This window comes from Aegilops tauschii, chromosome 6 (assembly GCF_002575655.3).
Source record: "Aegilops tauschii subsp. strangulata cultivar AL8/78 chromosome 6, Aet v6.0, whole genome shotgun sequence".
Classification (NCBI taxonomy): Eukaryota; Viridiplantae; Streptophyta; class Magnoliopsida; order Poales; family Poaceae; genus Aegilops; species Aegilops tauschii.
The window spans coordinates 483,126,985-483,147,556 of NC_053040.3; the positions used below are offsets into that span (position 1 = coordinate 483,126,985).

Here is a 20,572-nt window from a genome sequence, read left to right on the forward strand (position 1 = left end):
ATTTATAAATACACTGTAAACAGTTTTTTAAATGAACGGAGATCATTTTGTAAACACATGACATTCGTAAAAAAAATACAAGGTTAACATTGTCCAAATACACGATGAACAGTTTTTCCTACACGGTGAAGTTTTTAAAATAGATGATTAACATTTTCTAATCAATATGTGCACAATTTTTACAATACATGATAAGCATTTTTTCAGTCACACAATAAACCTTTTTGAAACATGTGAACACCTCAAAAATGTATTAATTTTTTTTAACATGTATCTGAAAAACCAGGGAAATGATATTTTTCTAGCAGAACAAGCGATTGTATATACATTGTAGAGAAAAAAAGGTCCATCGCTTGCCATACTAGACATTTGATGTCCTTGCCGCATGTGGTAAGCCGTGGACGGCGTTGGACCGGGCCATCTATTTGTAGGGAAGTGGGCTGATAGTCTCATAAAGCCATATATGGACGTACCCCTTTTGAAAGAAGCTAAAGTTAAAGCAAAACTCATTGAAATTAAAATTTGAAGAAAAAAATTACACAGATCATTACATGAGCTCTTTGTCGGTACATGCCCGTCAAGGTAATAGGCGAGTCCCTGAATCCGCCTTCCCTTTGCCTGGTGCTTAGGCAGCCGATGGGAAGGAGGGGATCACTGTGCCGTAGCTCTTGCTAGTAGTTAGGTTAGGGTTGTTGTCATCGTACGAGCGGCGCTCGACAGATGGCGGTGCTTCATCTTGGAGCTGACCTCTTTGGTTTGGACCATCCTTGATTTCGTCCGCTAGGATGGAGTCGACGAAGCTTGGGCGTAGTTTTTTGTCATTTTCTTTGGTGACGAGGTTAAGGTTTCATATGGCAAAGCTTTGGTGCCATACACTTCATATCAATTCAGGAGTTCAATGACAACAACTACCGAGCCGTTAATCCTTAAGGGCACGTGACTTTTGGAATGTTATCAATGAAGTTAAAGCCGACTTTGGCTGGAATCATTTCTTTACAGCGGCGCACGACCCATGGTTGTCGGTCGATGGAAGCAGGGGAGCCTCTTTTGTTGTGGAACCCACTTAATTTTGGACTATTACTAGCGCATATGCCCGTGCGTTGCAACGGGAAAAATTGATGTTTTGTGCAAGCATAATATCCCACAACATCGGATTCACTATGATGAACATGTTGCAACGCAACATCCTTCTACAAAATGAACATAAAAAAATACGTTGCAATTTAGCCGTGTTCATATTTTCTTTGCGGGGCATAATCTCCAACTGATTCCATATAAGTACAATCCTTTTTAATGGCATTTAAGTATAATCCTTTCATTAATTACCATGACGTCGTGACCCGTTTTAGTCGGGAATCAAATCCTTCCTTTTCTAATTTAGTAGCCCCAACACATTGAAGCCTATAGATCCTTTCTTTTAATTATCCTTCCTTTTTATCTCAAATCCTTCATGTAGAATTTATTAAGACCACAATCTTTCTAATAGTTATTCCACCCGTTTACCCATAATCCTTTCTTTAATTAGCCACATCCGTTAAAATATTATATTTAAGCGCACAATCCTTCCTTTATTAGCTCATTCGCTTAATTAGCTCGCCCCAAATATGATAACTGCCACTCGTATATTTAGAGTGAGTTGAGATTAGTAAATATGAAAGGTGCATAAGTTTTTGGTTGTTAAATCGAAGAGCTAGACAGGAGGTCTTGTGTTCAATTCCCACAATGTTGATTTATTTTGACCCAATTATTTTTCGCGGTCTCTTTATGAAAGCCCATAAAAGGTCCATCAACATACAAGTACCTGGCCCAGATCGTTTAACGTGTGTAAATTAAACGAAAAGGACTAAACCAAACCAAGAATACCTATTCCTTTTAATATTAGGTATAGATATAGATATAGATATAGATATAGATATAGGTTATTCGGCAATTTCATCCTCCGCGCCATGGCTTTTGTCCTCCCCAGGTCCAGGTGTTCCACATCAGGACTGAGACAGAGCAATACTTAGTACTCCCGGGTAGAGCTCCGATGATTTTTCCGTGGGAATCTTCGAGGGCCACTCGTGTTTGATTTGGGGCGTCCGATTCGTTCGTTGGTTGCGTTGCGTGTTGGTATAGCATCGGGGAGCCTGGATTTGTTGTTGCGTTGCGCTGCGGCCGTTTTTATTACATTTTCTGTGTTTTCTGTTTTCACTATGATCTCGTCACATCCTACAAGTTTTTGGGGGCCGAATTGCTTCTGTGTCATACAGTATATAGTACGCGTGCAAGCACCCATATATGAGTTTTTGACAGATTATAAAGTGCGGAATGAGCATGCGTGGTGGGCTTACGTTAGTGAGCCGAGTTTCCAAAATCCTGTGAAAAAACAGAGCAGACTATATTAGCCTATCTACGTGCATTTGTGCCCGTAATAACTGGAACAAGCAGAAAGGGGGCGTTGATACTGCAGCAAAAAAAAGAAAAAATGGGGGAGAGGGTGGACATGTCATCTGATTTCTGATATGAATGGAGCGTGTATACGAGCTGCGTACCCATCAGCTTGTGTTTGCACATGCATCAGGATGCTTATTCAGGGATTCGACCACGCCTGTCTCTCTAATTGACCATTGCTTCTCTCTTGCCTAACTGTTCTGTACTAGCCCATCATCTAGAGCCGAGCGATTGTCAAAACCTTGTGAAAAGAGACACCATGCCATCAATGAACTAAACCAGAGCAACGCTCGAGGGAAGTATAGCAAGAACATCACCCTCACATCCACATGTGATCTAGATCGCAACCTGCATCTACTCATAGAACCGCTCATGATGCTACTGTTGGGAAACGTAGTAGAAAACAAAAAAAATTCTTCCTACGATCATCCAGAAAAAATATGAAGATGCATATCAGGTTTGGATCAATGCTCGTTACCGACTCCAGAGTGCAGCGGAAGTAGACGAGTCAGTGTAGATCGTACCTGGAGTCCCCCGAACGTTGATGACGATCCCGCGAACCGCTCTCGGACGATCCCTCGAACGGAAGACCGAAAGCACAGCCTCTCTACTTGGTTGCAAGCGTACGGTCTTCACGATCCTGCAGCGCTTCGCCGTCCAGAGCTAATCATCGCCGGAGAATTAGAGGGAGAAGAGTAGAACCACATGGGGCTTCTAATTATGAGGATTAGAGGTGGCTAGGGCTAGGGCTAGCTCTAATTAGTCAATTAGGACAAACTAGAACTTGCACTAAATGAACTAGAGGAGGCTTGTGTTAACAATAGAGCAAAATCCCATATTATATATAGGTTGGAGGGGAGGGGGGGGGGGGGGGGAAGAAGTCCCCCTTGGTGCGCCGGGCTTGGGGGCGGGGGGGGGGGGGGGGGAGTTCTACTCTCCTCCCAAGTAGGATTCGGCGCCCCCACCCCACAAGGAGGGGGGGGGGGGGGGCGCCACTTACATATGGGCCTTTGTGGCCCATATCTCCTTCCACCACTTGGCCTTTTATGGCCCGTTGATATTAATTTAAATATGTTGATATTAATTGAAATATATAAATGTTCTAAATATTTTGAGACCACTATATATATTTAATTTAATATCCCCGGAAACATTTTCCCCCCACACACACACACTTTCCATACTCCCGGGAGTATGTACTCCTATCATTAGTGGATCGGGTAAACAGTTAGGATAACACTCGGTTGCAACAAACCAACCGGCCACCTATTTAAAATTGCTAATTAAATTCCTTGTTACCCGTACCTACCCCTACAAAATAGGAGTGTGATAAAAAAGTTCAAACTTTGCATGCATGCGTTCGTTCTTTACTTTTCTATTGTACAGACTAGATTAGTATAGAGTATATACTACTTGCCAAGTTTTTTCTTTCGGGATGGATACTACTCACGAAGTTAGTAGCATATACTATTCTTTTGATTGAAACTACTTCCCAAAGTCGATAGGTATATGCTGCTTATTTAGAGAAAGGTACATACTGCTTTTTTATGGAGCGGCATATAGTGCATTTTTAGTGTGGAAAGAGGTATATACTCGGAAATGCCGTTTGGTGGCCGAGCTACATGGTGCTCGGTATCTTGTGCATCAGTCCTTATGGAGATCAGGCGCATGCCCGTATTAGTCTCACGTATTTAATCCTTCAGCATTTACAGGCGACTGTATTCTCCCTTTATCAACAGTGACTTCCCATGTCAGGTCTTGCGGGCGCCCGCACATGTGCCATCATACAACCATCGTGGACGAGCTATCACCACGCGACAGACATGCACCATTTTTACACCCCCATAATTATTCATTTAAATCTGATCTGTGAAAACTAGTTTGAGTATACCAGACGACAGGGGATGATGCTTTCAAAAACAAAAAATGGGAGGGGATGATGCTGGTATAACGACCATGAAAAAATTATCCGAAAAGCATCATGTATCAAATTCGAGTCGAATCACAAATTTTCTTTGGCCGGTATAAGAAACTATATGAACTAGATTATCAATCAATAATAAATACAACCGAAAATCTCAAACTACTGCAAATCCACTCCAAAAACATCTTTCTGTCCGAATGCATGTGAAAGTGAATTTTCTCATTTTTTGAGTTACTAGGCATATCGTATCTCATATTTTGTGTTTATCTTTTTATTAAAAAATTAATCAAGCCTTATAAAGCACGTGCCGCACCTCTAAAAAATCTGCAATCAATGAAAGAAAATGTGTCCCTCACAATATCGACGGCACGCCACCAAAAAGCGCACAAGTCATAGCTTTTTAAACCATCAAACACAAAGTGATAACTTGTGTTGTACATATATCACGGCAACCGTATAGTGGCAATGCACACACAGTACCATTACAAAACTAGTTTACCCCATCTGGAACAAAATTTTCACCAAAATTTTTCTTCTAAATTGATGTATCTAATTTTTTGGAGACAACCGCGTGCGCGCACACACTTCTATTTTGCTAGGAAACAATGCCGATCGATTGTCGATTTTCTCCTCCAGATCATGCCATAGTCAGAGAATTTACTGTACTATCTCGTTTTTGCACAGATTACCTTCTACCGAGTTTGCTACTCCCTTCGATCTGAATTAATTGACGCAATGTCTATACAAGATTGTATTGACGTTGTATAGAGCCTGCGCCGATTAATTTGGATGGGATGGAGTACCACATTTTCAAAATAGAAAAAACAATTCACCAGTAGTGTCAAACATTTTTTAGTTTTCCAAGCACAACTAATTTGTTGTTGGATTCCCTGGTCCAGTTCACATTTTGTTATCATATTTTTCCCACAAGTTGGCAACGTTTTTTTTTATGTTCTGGTATTTGTCACAATAAACCTATTTTTTGTTTAGTCTATAGCATAAATCTCCTCTGACACGCATAGTCCAGCAACAAGAGCTGCTCGTAGTGTCCAGCAGCTGCATGCATAGTCTCTCTGCGGTCGCAGCAAACATCTGCTCTGACACGCAGAGCAGCCAGCCGTCAGCACATCAACGCACGTCATGTTCATGAAATGACCGGACATATCGAACGCCCATGTACACCAACGCATGGCACCGATGTATTTCCATAAACTAGTCCGCGTATTATATCAAGAAAGACAGGCTGCACAAATCGCAACGAGACAACGCCTGAACAAGATAAAGAGAGCCATGTAGCTCGGCCTCCAAAACGCCTCTCTCGTATATACTGCTTTATAAAATTGTATGTAGTGCTCTTTTCTTCAAAGTAGTATATACTTATTTTTCACATGGCGTATATATTCTCAAAGAAGGGTACATGGGCATGAAAGGAGTATTTCAATAAGATCTGGTGCAAAATCTCAATAGAAAAAAGGTAGTTTGAGGTACATGGTGCTACAGTTTTATTTTTTGGACAGTATACTATTTTGCAACCGAAGTGCTTATACTGTTCTCTTTATCTAAGCTACTAACTGCAAAAAAAAAGAGGATTATACTCGTTCAAATAAGAAGGTGTATATACTTACCTTTTCTCACATCAGATAGGAGTACTATACAAAAAAAGTATACTTACAACAATTTTCTAGATTAGGAAGGTATATACTATTTGTTTCAATGACTATATACTTCGGACAGATCCAGATAATTATATGCAGCCCAAGTATTTCACCCTAATAGCACGTTTCCGCCGGTGTTCTACCAAATCGGAAGAGCAACAAACAGATGTGGAGCAAGCTAACCCAACTAAAGGAAACCCAGTGAATCAACGCGACAGACGGCATGACTTCTTTTTTCCATGCATCAGCCCATCATACGACTGCAAGGACGTCCAACGGACCAACGCTGGGGTGTGTGTCCGCATCTTTATCGTCATGATTGAGCCACCGTCGAACGCATCTTGTCTCCATCTTCGAGCCATCTCATCAATCCGCTGTCGTCCGCATCTCGCCCGGACAGTTGAGTCACCGTGCCGCATGGATCAATCTCATGTTGGTCGAGCAGCCCGGCTACCCAACTCCCGTCCTGCAATCTGTAAGAAAATGAGAGTCGCAGAAGATGAATGCTAGAAAATATTGTAACAAGTGCGATCGGCAATTACAAACCTGTGAAGTGCGCCGATGTGGAAGAAGCACGGTGAAGGCCGCCGGCTGGATGAGGTGCACGCGGCCGCATTTCCTCGACACCACCGGATATTGTTTTCGCTAGACGGGGTATTGTTACGGTAGATAAATACTATGCATCCAGAATCCCTACTATGACGGAACAAACTTTCAAATAAAGCTAATCCATGCAAGGGATAAGGCTGGTAGTTAATAGTAGGTTAATTATTTACTTTATGACGCACGCTGGCGAACCAGTAGCACCAGCGCATGAGCAGGTTGGTCTTCGGAGTATGTACTCCTAGGAGTACTAACCCATTTTCCCCCCTCTCTCTCTCTCTCTCTATATATATATATATATATATATATATATATATATATATATATATATATATATATATATATATATATATATATATATAGAAACCTTTCCGGTGACCCCGAAACGCTTCCGGAACCTTTCAAAACTATTCCGGATATTAATGAAAAAATTCCACAAATATATTCTCGTCACCCCCGTCCACTAACACTCAGAAAATCGTGATTACCTTAAGCTTGTGACACTGTAGGTTCGGTAAATCATAGACATGAACGAAACCCCTTCGTTCAATGACCGATAGCGAAACCGTGGACATCCATGTCGGTCCCTATGATTACACGAATAATATCTTAGTGAACCTTTAGTTATCATGCGATGTTCCCTTTGCTTTGCGATACTTTAAAAAACCCGATGTGCATCGTATCCTCCCGAGTCATCACCATGCTCACTATACTGTTGCTCCCGTTACCGGTTTTGTTCTTCTTTCTCGTTGACGTGTTCCGGCATCCCTGGGACGAAGTCACCTGTGTCTGGCCAGACGATGATGGATGTCATCATACCGAGAGGTCCCTAAGAATATCTCTTTATCGTCGGAGGACCAAATCCCACTCTCGAGCTATCCGGTTACTTGTGAAACTTTCCGGTGTGCCCGAAAGTTGTCGTTATGATCACCTTGTTACAGATGACATTTGAGCAACCCCAAAGCCCACCGCCAGGTAGGAAGTAACTGATATACTCTCATGGTTTGAGGAACTAGAACACATGCTAACATTTCGTGCTACAACCGATGATTTCAGACGATATAATCACAAAATATAATAGACAAGTATTGGGTAGATTCAATATGATCGTTCTTCTAACGTCATAACCTCAATGTTGTTTTAGGAATATCGTTACACTTAACGATATCCTAAGATCCGGAAAACATGATCACCAACAACACTTGAGCCAGTCTTAGAGGCGAGACCGAGAACCTATTGTTAACCGTTTATCACTTCAAACGTGCATATGAGTTTTCCACTGGATCACATATTCCAGGACCATAGCAGTTGTAGCATGAAATATGAACTCTTTATTATGAATAACAGAATAATAATAATACAATATTATTGCCTCTAGGGCATATTTCCAACATTCATGGCAATGATCATCTATATAGGCATCACATCCGAGACAAGTAGACCAACTCCTGCCTACATCTACTTCTATTACTCGACCCATTGACCGCTATCCAGGATGCATCTAGGGTATTAAGTATAAAACAGAGTAACGCCTTAAGCAAGATGACATGGTGTAGACAAAATAAACTCAAGCAATATGAATAAACCCCGTTGTTTTATCCTGGGCAGCAATACAAATGTGTCTTGTCCCCTACATTCTCACCGGGATATAGAATACCACAAGCTTGAACCCATTACAAAGCACCTCTTCCATTGCAAGATAAATCAATCTAGTTGGCAAACTAAACGGATAGATCAGAGAGAAATACAAAGCTATAACAATCATGCATAGATAAGTTCAGAAAAGACTCAAATATTTCTCATGAATTATCTGATCAGAAACCTATAATTCATCGGATCCAAACAAACACACCATAAAAGAAGATTACATCGGATAGAGCTCCAAGAAGATTGAGGAGAACATGTTACTGAAGATCAAAGAGGGAGAAGAAGCCATCTAGCTACTAGCTATGGACCCATAGGTCTAAGGTAAACTACTCACGCATCATCGGAAGGGAAGTAAGGTTGATGTACAGGCCCTCCGTAATCGATTCCCCCTCCGGTAGATCACGGAGGAATAGAGACTTGCGGTGGCAGAAAAAGTGTTTAGGGGTGCTCCTCGTTGGTTTCCCGATATTTGAGAATTTATAGCAGTGGAATTAGGTCAGACTAAGCCACGAGGGGCCCATGAGGCATCAGGGCGTGCCCTGTTGCCTTGTCGTCTCCTCTCTTGCCTTCTGGTCTCCCTCCGAATTTTCTAGGGCCTCTTTTGTCCAACAAAAATCGTCAAAAAGTTACGTAGCATTTGGATTCCCTTTGGTACCGATTTCCTAGAAAACCAAAGACAGGCAAAAAACAGCAACTGATACTTGGCACTAGGTTAATAGGTTAGTCCCCGAAAATAATAGAAAATAGCATATAATTACATATAAAACATCCAAGATTGATACTATAATATCATGGAACAATAAAAAATTATAGATACATTGGAGACATATCAAGCATCCCCAAGCTTAATTCCTGCTCGTCCTCGAGTAGGTAAATGATAAGTATATAATTTTTATGTGGAATGCTACCTAACATGTTCATCATGTAATCATTATTTTATGGTATAAAACTATAAATATTAAGATCTGAATGATTCAAATCAATAGTCTATAATTTGATATAAAGACATCAATACTCAGGCATGCCAACAAACCATCATCCCTACATAATCATATAATCCTGTTATGCTCCATCTTCTTAACATAAAATATATGCTCCATCTTCTTAACACAAAATATTTATCATGACAACCCCTTAGACAATCAAGCAATTGGTTCATACTTTTTAACGCGCTTCAGCTTTGTCAACCCCCACGCAATATATGAGCGTAAGCCATGGACATAGCACTATGGATGGAATATAATGCGGTGATAGAGATTAATAAGGGGAAGTCAAAAAAGGAAGATGGTCTCACATCGACGTGGCTAATCAATGGGCTATGGAGATGCCCATCAATTGATGTCAATTCGAGGAGTAGGGATTGTCATGCAACATATGCACTAAGAGCCATAAGTGCATCAAAGCTCAAACTGAAAACTAAGTGGGTGTGCATCCAACTTGCTTGCTCATGAATACCTCAGGCATTTGAGGGAGCCCATCATCGGAACATACAAGCCAAGTTCGTATGTACATCCCACACGGTGAATCCCAGAAAAACATTTCCGTTCGTATGTATATCACACATAGTCAATCCAAGGAGAACGTTTCCGTTCTCATGTACATCCCACATAGTGAATCCAGGGAAAACGTTTCCGTTCGTATGTACTTCCCACATAGTCAATCCAGGGAAAACGTTTCCGTTCGTATGTACATCCCACACAGTCAACCCAGGAAAAATGTTTCCGTTCGTATGTACATCCCACACAGGTTTATGTATAGGCTCGTGTGTGATACGTGTAACTATCACACACGCTTTGCCTTGGTTAACCGTTTGCTTTTATCAACTACATCACACATGATTTGATGAAGAAAACTGTGTGGCATTGGGCTATCCATCACAAGCGCTTTTACTTCTAGAACCGTTTGCAAAGTTCCATGACCCATTTCGTAGGTTTATTATTTTATAATTAATAATTCCAGTATTACGCAAATTCACATTTCATATCGAACAACTATTTGCCAATTTCATATCAGGCACATAGATATATTTTAACATCACAGTACGATAGCTATCGGAAAATAGCACACTATAACATATAGATAGTTCAACTTCATAAGAACAATATTAGAACAATATATTCATTTCCCTAATCGAGATCATCCAGGCTCGCCTTATCCACCTCTGCTTTCAGTTTAGTAAGAACCTGTTTTGCACTGGCCAACTGGGAAAGTGCCTCCTCCTTCGCCAACACCATCTTAGCAAAGTTTGATTTAAAAAATCTGAGCTCATTCTCCACCTTCCTCTTTTTATCCCGCATCTTCAAATATTCTTTAGTGTTGACAACACTTTCTCTAAGCCTACCTCTATTCTCTTCCTGATACATGCTCCAGAGCTTTGCTAGGCACATCTTCAAAGACTGTGGCCACTCTTGATCAACCCACTCCAAGTAAGAACACTTCCGTTCATCCTATAATATTTATAACTAGATCAGTAACAATTGTAGGGAAAATGGGTTTATAGCAACATAGAAAATCACCAATACTTATTTTGAAAAACTGAAGAAACAGGTTAATTATGACATATCTTCTCAAAAAGATCATTGTTCAAATGAATTAATTGCTACTGACACAACAACGGAATTCTGAAACATCAGAAGCTATAATTAACTACAACAACGCTACAAGCTCTTACTCATGTACTATAAATAACAAATTGAACATTTTAAGAGGAAGGTAAATATAACTGCAACAGCATAGTGACAGTGTTTGGATGACAGCAATTTGATACTAACAGGTGTGTACATGCACAAATTTAGTAACATAGAACTAATAGCACTAAGGCATTTACTATGTATGCCAAAACCGGTGTAAAGACAACTGTTGCTACAACTCGCACCGGTGCCCTGAACTGGCGAGCCGATGCAGCGGAAAAGAATCAGGGACCCGAACTCTGGAGCACCTAGTTGCTCCGATGCCCAGTTTCTTCATGCCATAAAGATTTAGTATTTTACTGCTTGGCTGCTCGGATGTGTGGACAAGTTGGCTCCACAAACTGCTGAAGCGGTGCCAAATAATTTTCTAATGGCACCGCTGATGAGATGGCAACATTTTTAGATACTAGGTACAAACTGTGATACTGTCTTAGGATGCGTTTGGTTGAAGGTGTGGTATGAATGTGTTGGGACCGTGACAGTGTCCGAATCACATCTAACAAATGATTTGTAACAACGAAAGAGGGTCTAACCTTCTCTGCACATGCCAGAAACTTCCTCCCACTGTCCACAGATTCAAACACAACTAACTTCACGCATGGAGATTGATGGTGACAATGAGTAGACAGATCTTCAGCCACCCCGCTCCATTCGTTGCAACTGATGGTCCTAGGGAACTACAAGAGGAAGAAATGACTCAAATCGACCGCCGGGTAAAAATCCTTCATTCCAAGTCATAGCCCGAGAGAGAGAAGAGAGGCATACCCAGGTGGTGAAGGAGTCGGAGGAGGAGGAGGAACCGCTGGAGAGGTCTTCGAAGAAGACCATGGCGACCCCGGCGGTAGGATGTGAGACGGCGAGAGCGAGGAAGCAAGCGAGGAAGCGGCTGTAGCTTAGGAAGGAAGGAAGGGGGAAACAGGGGAAATGTGACTTGTGGTCGGGGATAAAAGGGGATGGACAGGGGGGAGGGTAGATATTTCGGCGGTAGGCCAAAAATTTCGAAATGTGGAGGGAAACTTTGCACGCGGTGCCGCCGGGCACCATTCACTTTGAACGATAGTGTGCATCGCAAATGATTCTTCTGCTTAACGCGCCTGGGATGAGTTTGATAATTGAAATTTTGGTGGAAATTTCCCCGCGTATGTCATTGCATAATTTAACATGCTTGCTAATTTGAGCACACAAAAGAGCGTACAACACACAGACCAGGCTTACTGAATTGAGCAATTTTAGTAATTAAACAGAGATAGTTCACCTAAACATTGCTCTAACAAAAGACCAGCATTAAAAACAAAGCCTAAGTATGAATAATTTTAACAAATCCGCCGCCGCGCCAGCCTATGCATCGCCGGTGTGAGATGAGACGTCGATGACTTGTCCTGTCGACATCCCACCGTTGGTGGACTCCGCGTCCCCCCTGCTAAAGTCGACCGCATCCTCGTCCTCGGCGCGGCCCTCAAGGTTGTAGTACTCGTAGTAGTGGCTGCGCCAGAGCACGCGTTGGTACTCCACCGCCGATTCCTCGATGGACAGACTCTTCTCTACCCCGACCTGGGCCACGTGCAACTCCTTCTCCCGGCGCTCCTCGATCTCCGCCGCCTCCTGCATCTCCAGCTCCCGCTCGACGACCTCATGAGGAAGAAGGTGCTCCATGGCCACCGCCGCCTTTTCGGACGTGGGTTGCACGCTGGATTTCGAGGTGGCCTGAAATATCTTGGCATGGGTGGCCTCGACCCGGGCCAGGGCGACATCGGCGGCACGGACGGCGGCTCGAGCGCTCTCGGTGTTTGCAGCTGCCGTCTCGGCTTCCGCAGACGCCAACTCGCCGGAAGCGGCCGCGCTCAATGCGGATACAGTGGCACTCTCGGCGTAGGCGGCCGCGCTCTCAGCGCAGGCGGCAGCGCTCGGTGGGGATGCGACCATCGTATGGGCCTTTGATAACCCACAAGTGTAGGGGATCGCAACAGCTTTCGAGGGTAAAGTATTCAACCCAAATTTATTGATTCGACACAAGGGGAGCCAAAGAATATTCTCAAGTATTAGCAGTTGAGTTGCCAATTCAACCACACCTGGATAACTTAGTATCTGCAGCAAAGTATTTAGTAGCAAAGTAGTATGATAGTAATGGTAACAATGGCAAAAAGTAAAGATAGCAGTTTTGTAGTAATTGTAACAGTAGAAACGGAAAAGTAAATAAGCGAAGCACAATATGTGAAAAGCTCGTAGGCATTGGATCAGTGATGGATAATTATGTCGGATGCGATTCCTCATGTAATAGCTATAACATAGGGTGACACAGAACTAGCTCCAGTTCATCAATGTAATGTAGGCATGTATTCCGAATATAGTCATACGTGCTTATGGAAAAGAATTTGCATGGCATCTTTTGTCCTACCCTCCCGTGGCAGCGGGGTCTTAGTGGAAACTAAGGGATATTAAGGCCTCCTTTTAATAGAGTACCGGACCAAAGCATTAACACATAGTGAATACATGAACTCCTCAAACTACGGTCATCACCGAGAAGTATCCCGATTATTGTCACTTCGGGGTTGTCGGATCATAACACATAATAGGTGACTATAGACTTGCAACATAGGATCAAGAACTCACATATATTCATGAAAACATAATAGGTTCAGATCTGAAATCATGGCACTCAGGCCCTACTGACAAGCATTAAGCATAGCAAAGTCATAGCAACATCAATCTCAGAACATAGTGGATACTAGGGATCAAACCCTAACAAAACTAACTTGATTACATGGTAAATCTCATCCAACCCATCACCGTCCGGCAAGCCTACGATGGAATTACTCACGCACGGCGGTGAGCATCATGAAATTGGTGATGGAGGATGGTTGATGGAAATTAAACTAAGTAATTTTTTTGGTTTTTCTTAAGGTTTATCAAACACACAAGAAGAAAGCTAGAAAAATAAATTAAACTAGCATGGATAATACAATGGAAGAGTATGAGCACTGACAACTAGAATAGTGTGTGAACATGAATGTAAAGTTGGTGAGAAATACGTTCTCCCCCAAGCTTAGGCTTTTGGCCTAAGTTGGTCTAATGCCAAGGATAGCCTGGCTGATATCCAAAGTTATAACTGGGGTCGTACTGAGATGCAGCAGCCAATGCATCCTGAGCTGCGGCATGTTCGCGAGCTGCCTCCGCTCTCCCCTCGTGTTCGGCTGCCTCCTCCCTGGTAACAACATATCTTCGTTTTGCCTGGTAATCAAAAAGGGAAGGAGCAGGGAGAGTAACATGGACAACGCGGCGTCTGTCAAAGATTAGTCGATACTGGAGGAATTGTTCATTCCTCAAAAGAAAAGGATGTTTGACCATCGCGTCATAATCTAAATAAGCATGAAGCAACTCCATATCCTCCTCTCGTGGGGCTATACCAAGATAATTAGCAACACGGGTCGCATAAATCCCTCCAAATAAATCTCCAGATATACCATTATTATGCAACCTACGTGCAACTATTGCCCCCAAGTTGTAATCTTTATTACCTAACACATCACTCTTGAGGACACAAAGATCAGGGACACACATGTGACATGCTTCATCTTTACCGTTAATGCATCTACCAATGAAGAGAGCAAAATAATGTATAGCAGGAAAATGAATGCTCCCTATGGTAGCTTGTGCAATATCCCTAGATTCTCCAATAGTAATACTAGCGAGAAACTCTTTATATTCAGATCTGTGGGGTTCATGAACATTGCCCCACTGCGGGAGTTTGCAAGCAGTTGTGAAATCTTCTAGGTCCATGGTATAAGATTGATCATAAATATCAAACAGGACATTCTGAGAATTACGCGAAGATGTATATTTAAACCTTCTCACGAATGAATCAGTCAATTGGTAGTACTGAGGACACTTATCTTGTAAGAAGTCCTCAAGATCGGCATTACGCACATATGCGTCAATTTCATCCTTAATGCCTGCATTGACCATAAACTCTTCTGATGGCCACTCACAAGCTCGCACTTCGGCATCCCTTGGTGGTTCACTGTCTTGCTCACGCATAGCATGCCTAGGTCCTCTCTTTGTTGAGGAACCACCTTGGTACATTATCCTAGACATATTTCTTCCTCTGAAAAATTTCTGAAATTTTTAGTAACTTCAAAATAAAAGTGAATCAAACTAAACAAGATTGGTAGCAACTACTCCCACAAGTGCCTAGAGCCTATATCATGCATTAGAATTACTTGGGACCTCATAAATTTGACATGCAAGCTCAAGAACAGGGTCACCTATGCAGCAAAAATTTGCAATGAATAAAACACCAGAACAAAAACTAATTGGATCAATGGAGGAGTCACATACCAAGCAACAATCTCCCAAAGCAGTTTTGTGAATGGAGCTTTGAGAAAGGAGATCGAAAATCGCAGCAAAATGAGCTAGAACTCGTGCTTGAGCTGGATGGGGATTTTTTTGGGAGGAAGATGGAGTGTGTGGGTGTAGGAATAAGTGGAGGGGGGCCACCGTGGGCCCACGAGACAGGGGGCGCGCCCTCCACCCTCGTGGCCAGGTGCTTGCCCCCCCTGCAGTGTTCTCAGTGCCTAAAACCCTCAAATATTCCATAAAAAATCATACTAAATTTGCAGGGCATTTGGAGCACTTTTATTTTCGGGATATTTTTTATTGCACGGATAATTCAGAAAACAGACAGATAATACTATTTTTGCTTTATTTATTCTAAATAACAGAAAGTAAAAAGAGGGTACAGAAGGTTGTGCCTTCTAGTTTCATCCATCTCATGATCATCAAAATGAATCCACTCACAAGGTTGATCAAGTCTTGTTAACAAACTCATTCCGAATAACACGGAACCGGAGAAATTTCGAATAACACTAGGTTACCTCAATGGGGATATGACATCCCCAACAATAAGAATATCATACTTTTTCTTGACAGTGGGAAGAGGAAATTCAAAACCTCCAATAATGATAGTTGGACTTTCTCCAATAGAATTGATGCTATGAACTTGAGGTTGTTTCCTCGGAAAGTGTACCGTATGCTCATTACCATTAACATGAAAAGTGACATTGCCTTTGTTGCAATCAATAACAGCCCCTGCAGTATTCAAAAAGGGTCTACCAAGGATAATCGACATACTATCGTCCTCGGGAATATCAAGAATAACAAAGTCCGTTAAGATAGTGACATTTGCAACCACAACAGGCACATCCTCACAAATACCGACAGGTATAGCAGTTGATTTATCAGCCATTTGCAAAGATATTTCAGTGGTGTCAACTTATTAAATTCAAGTCTACGATATAAAGAGAGAGGCATAACACTAACACCGGCTCCAAGATCACATAAAGCAGTTTTAACATAGTTTCTTTTAATGGAGCATGGTATAGTTGGTACCCCTGGATCTCCAAGTTTCTTTTGTATTCCACCTTTAAAAGTATAATTAGCAAGCATGGTGGAAATTTCAGCTTCCGGTATCTTTCTTTTGTTTGTAATGATATCCTTCATGTACTTAGCATAAGGATTTAATTTAAGCATATCAGTTAAGCGCATACGTAAGAAGATAGGTCTAATCATTTCAGCAAAGCGGTCAAAATCCTCATCATCCTTTGTCTTGGATGGTTTAGGAGGAAAAGGCATGGGTTTCTGAACCCATGGTTCTCTTTCTTTACCGTGCTTCCTAGCAACAAAGTCTCTCTTATCATAACGTTGATTCCTTGATTGTGGGTTATCAAGATCAACAGCAGGTTCAATCTCTACATCATTATTATTGCTAGGTTGAGCATCAACATGAACATTAGCATTAACGTTATCACTAGGTTCATGTTCATCACCTGATTGTGTTTCAGCATCAGAAATAGAAATATCGTTGGGATTCTCAGGTGTGTCTATAACAGGTTCACTAGAAGCATGCAAAGTCCTATCGTTTTTTTTCTTCTTTTTAGAAGGACTAGGTGCATCTACATTATTTCTCTGAGAATCCTGCTCAATTCTCTTAGGGTGGACTTCAGGATACAAAGGTTCCTGAGTCATTCTACCGGTTCTAGTAGCCACCCTAACAGCAAAATCATGTTTATTATTTAATTCATCAAGCAAATCACTATGAGCTTTAAGTACTTGCTCAGCTTGAGTGGTAACCATAGAAGCATATTTGCTAATGAGTTCAAGTTCACCTTTAACTCTAGCCATATAATCACTCAAGCGTCCTATCTCGAAAGCATTATTCTTTAATTCTCTACCAACATAAGCATTAAAACTTTCTTGTCTAGCCATAAAGTCATCAAATTCATCTAAGCATGGGCTATAAAATTTAGTAGAGGGAATTTCAACTTTATCATATCTATAGAGAGAATTTACCTTTACTACCTGTGTCGGGTTATCAAGACATTGTGTTTCTTCAACAGGCGGTATATTAAGACCATGTACTTCTTCAATAGGAGGTAAATTCTTAACATCTTCAGCTTTTATACCTTTTTCTTTCATTGATTTCTTTGCCTCTTGCATATCTTCAGGACTGAGAAATAGAACGCCCCTCTTCTTCGGAGTAGGTTTAGGAATAGGCTCAGGAGTTGGCTCAATTGGCTCTGGAAGAGTCCAATTATTTTCATTAGTCAACATATTATTCAATAACAATTCAGCTTGGTCGACTGTTCTTTCCCTGAAAACACAACTAGCACAACTATCCAAGTAATCCTTGGAAGCATCGGTTAGTCCATTATAAAAGATATCAAGTATTTCATTTTTCTTAAGAGGATGATCAGGCAAAGCATTAAGTAATCGGAGAAGCCTCCGCCAAGCTTGTGGGAGACTCTCTTCTTTGATTTGCACAAAATTATATATTTCCTGCAAGGCAGCTTGTTTCTTATGAGCAGGGAAATATTTAGCAGAGAAGTAATAAATCATATCCTGGGGACTACGCACACAACCAGGATTCAAGAGAATTAAACCAAGTTTTAGCATCACCCTTTAATGAGAACGGAAATATCTGAAGGATATAATAATAGCGAGACTTCTCATCATTAGTAAACAGGGTGGCTATATCGTTTAACTTGGTAAGATGTGCCACAACAGTTTCAGATTCATAGCCATAGAAATGATCAGATTCAACTAAAGTAATTATCTCAGGATCAACAGAGAATTCATAATCCTTATCAGTAACACAGATAGGTGAAGTAGAAAAAGCGGGGTCATGTTTCATTCTAGCATTAAGAGATTGCTGCTTCCATTTAGCTAATAACTTCTTAAGATCATATCTATCTTTGCAACCAAAAATAGCTCTAGCAGCTTCTTCATCCATAACATAACCCTCAGGAACAACAGGCAATTCATAATCAGGGGGAGAACCTTCATCATCACTATCTTCGATAATATCATCATTAATAATTTCATTCTCTCTAACCCTAGCAAGTTGTTCATCAAGAAATTCACCTAATGGCAAAGTAGTATCGCGCACAGAAGTAGTTTCATCATAAGTGTCATGCATAGCAGAAGTGGCTTCATCAATAAAATGCGACATATCAGAATTCATAGTAGTAGCAGGTTTAGGTGTCGCAAGCTTACTCAAAACAGAAGGAGAATCTAGTGCAGAGCTAGATGGCAGTTCCTTACCTCCCCTCGTAGTTGAGGAAAAAATCTTAGTTCTTTCGTCTTTCAAGTTCCTCATAGTGACCAACAGATATAAATCCCAAGTGACTCAAAGAACAGAGCTATGCTCCCCGGCAACAGCACCAGAAATTAGTCTTGATAACCCACAAGTGTAGGGGATCACAACAGCTTTCAAGGGTAAAGTATTCAACCCAAATTTATTGATTCGACACAAGGGGAGCCAAAGGATATTCTCAAGTATTAGCAGTTGAGTTGTCAATTCAACCACACCTGGATAACTTAGTATCTATAGCAAAGTATTTAGTAGGAAAGTAGTATGATAGTAATGGTAACAGTGGCAAAAAGTAAAGATAGCAGTTTTGTAGTAATTGTAACAGTAGCAACGGAAAAGTAAATAAGCGAAGCACAATATGTGAAAAGCTCGTAGGCATTGGATCAATGATGGATAATTATGTCGGATGCGATTCCTCATGTAATAGCTATAACATAGGGTGACACAGAACTAGCTCCAGTTCATCAATGTAATGTAGGCATGTATTCCGAATATAGTCATACGTGCTTATGGAAAAGAACTTGCATGCCATCTTTTGTCCTACCCTCCCGTGGCAGCGGGGTCCTAGTGGAAACTAAGGGATATTAAGGCCTCCTTTTAATAGAGTACCGGACCAAAGCATTAACACCTAGTGAATACATGAACTCCTCAAACTACGGTCATCATCGAGAAGTATCCCGATTATTGTCACTTTGGGGTTGTCGGATCATAACACATAATAGGTGACTATAGACTTGCAACATAGGATCAAGAACTCACATATATTCATGAAAACATAATAGGTTCAGATCTGAAATCATGGCACTCAGGCCCTACTGACAAGCATTAAGCATAGCAAAGTCATATCAACATCAATCTCAGAACATAAAGGATACTAGGGATCAAACCCTAACAAAACTAACTTGATTACATGGTAAATCTCATCCAACCCATCACCGTCCGGCAAGCCTACGATGGAATTACTCACGCACGGCGGTGAGCATCATGAAATTGGTGATGGAGGATGGTTGATGATGACGACGGCGCCGAATCCCCCTCTCCGGAGCCCCGAACGGACTCCAGATCAGCCCTTCCGAGAGAGATTAGGGCTTGGCGGCGGCTCCATATCGTAAAACGCGATGAAACTTTCTCTCTGATTTTTTCCTCCGCAAAACGGAATATATAGAGTTGGAGTTGAGGTCGGTGGAGCATCAGGGGGCCCACGAGACAGGGGGCGCGCCCAGGGGGAGGGGGCACACCCCCCACCCTCGTGGACAGGGTGTGCGCCCCCTGGCCTTGATTCTTTCACCAGTATTTTTTATATTTTCCAAAAGTTATCTCCGTGGATTTTCAGGTCATTCCGATAACTTTTGTTTTCTGCACAATAAACAACACCATGGCAGTTCTGCTGAAAATAGCGTCAGTCCTGGTTAGTTTCATTCAAATCATGCAAGTTAGAGTCCAAAACAAGGGCAAAAGTGTTTGGAAAAGTAGATACGTTGGAGACGTATCAGCCTTCACGAAGCGTTTCCATGGCGTCATCTTTGCAAGAAGGGGGTGCGGGAATGGGATCGGGATTTGTGGATTCGGGGGTTGCCGGTACTGGAGCAGACGAGCCAGCGAAGCCTAAGGAGGAAGACTTAAATAGACCCAGAATTTTTCATCGCAAACGATTCCTACAAAACAACTGTGTGTGATGTTGTAGATATTTTTTATTAGCTGTGAAAAACAAATTTGGAGTAAAGTGGCAACAGATGGTGTTTTAAATGTACGAGAAAATATGTAGTACTAATAAAACTGTCATGTCAAATTTTGGAAAATTTCAGGGGTCATTTGACCTTTTAATACATTTAAGTGATTTTCTAGCCATTTAATGACCGTAATTGAAATTTGAACTACATGTACATGCAGCAGCTAACCAAAACGGTTTGAAAAGTCATATTTTGTGTACTTGTGTGTGATTTAATTCCACGTGCAGTAAATTGGAAGGAATTTT

At 41.5% G+C, this 20,572-nt stretch overlaps 1 protein-coding gene across 1 annotated transcript in view; it reads right to left on the reverse strand.

Annotated features, from left to right (window-relative positions):
• LOC109748853 (uncharacterized) overlaps positions 1-20,186 on the reverse strand; it is a 39,381-nt gene extending 19,195 nt beyond the window's left edge. The window contains exon 1 of the mRNA XM_020307874.4: positions 20,181-20,186. The gene's annotated coding sequence lies outside the window, so the exon portion shown is untranslated. The remainder of the gene's footprint in view (positions 1-20,180) is intronic.
• Between the last annotated feature and the right edge of the window lie 386 nt (positions 20,187-20,572).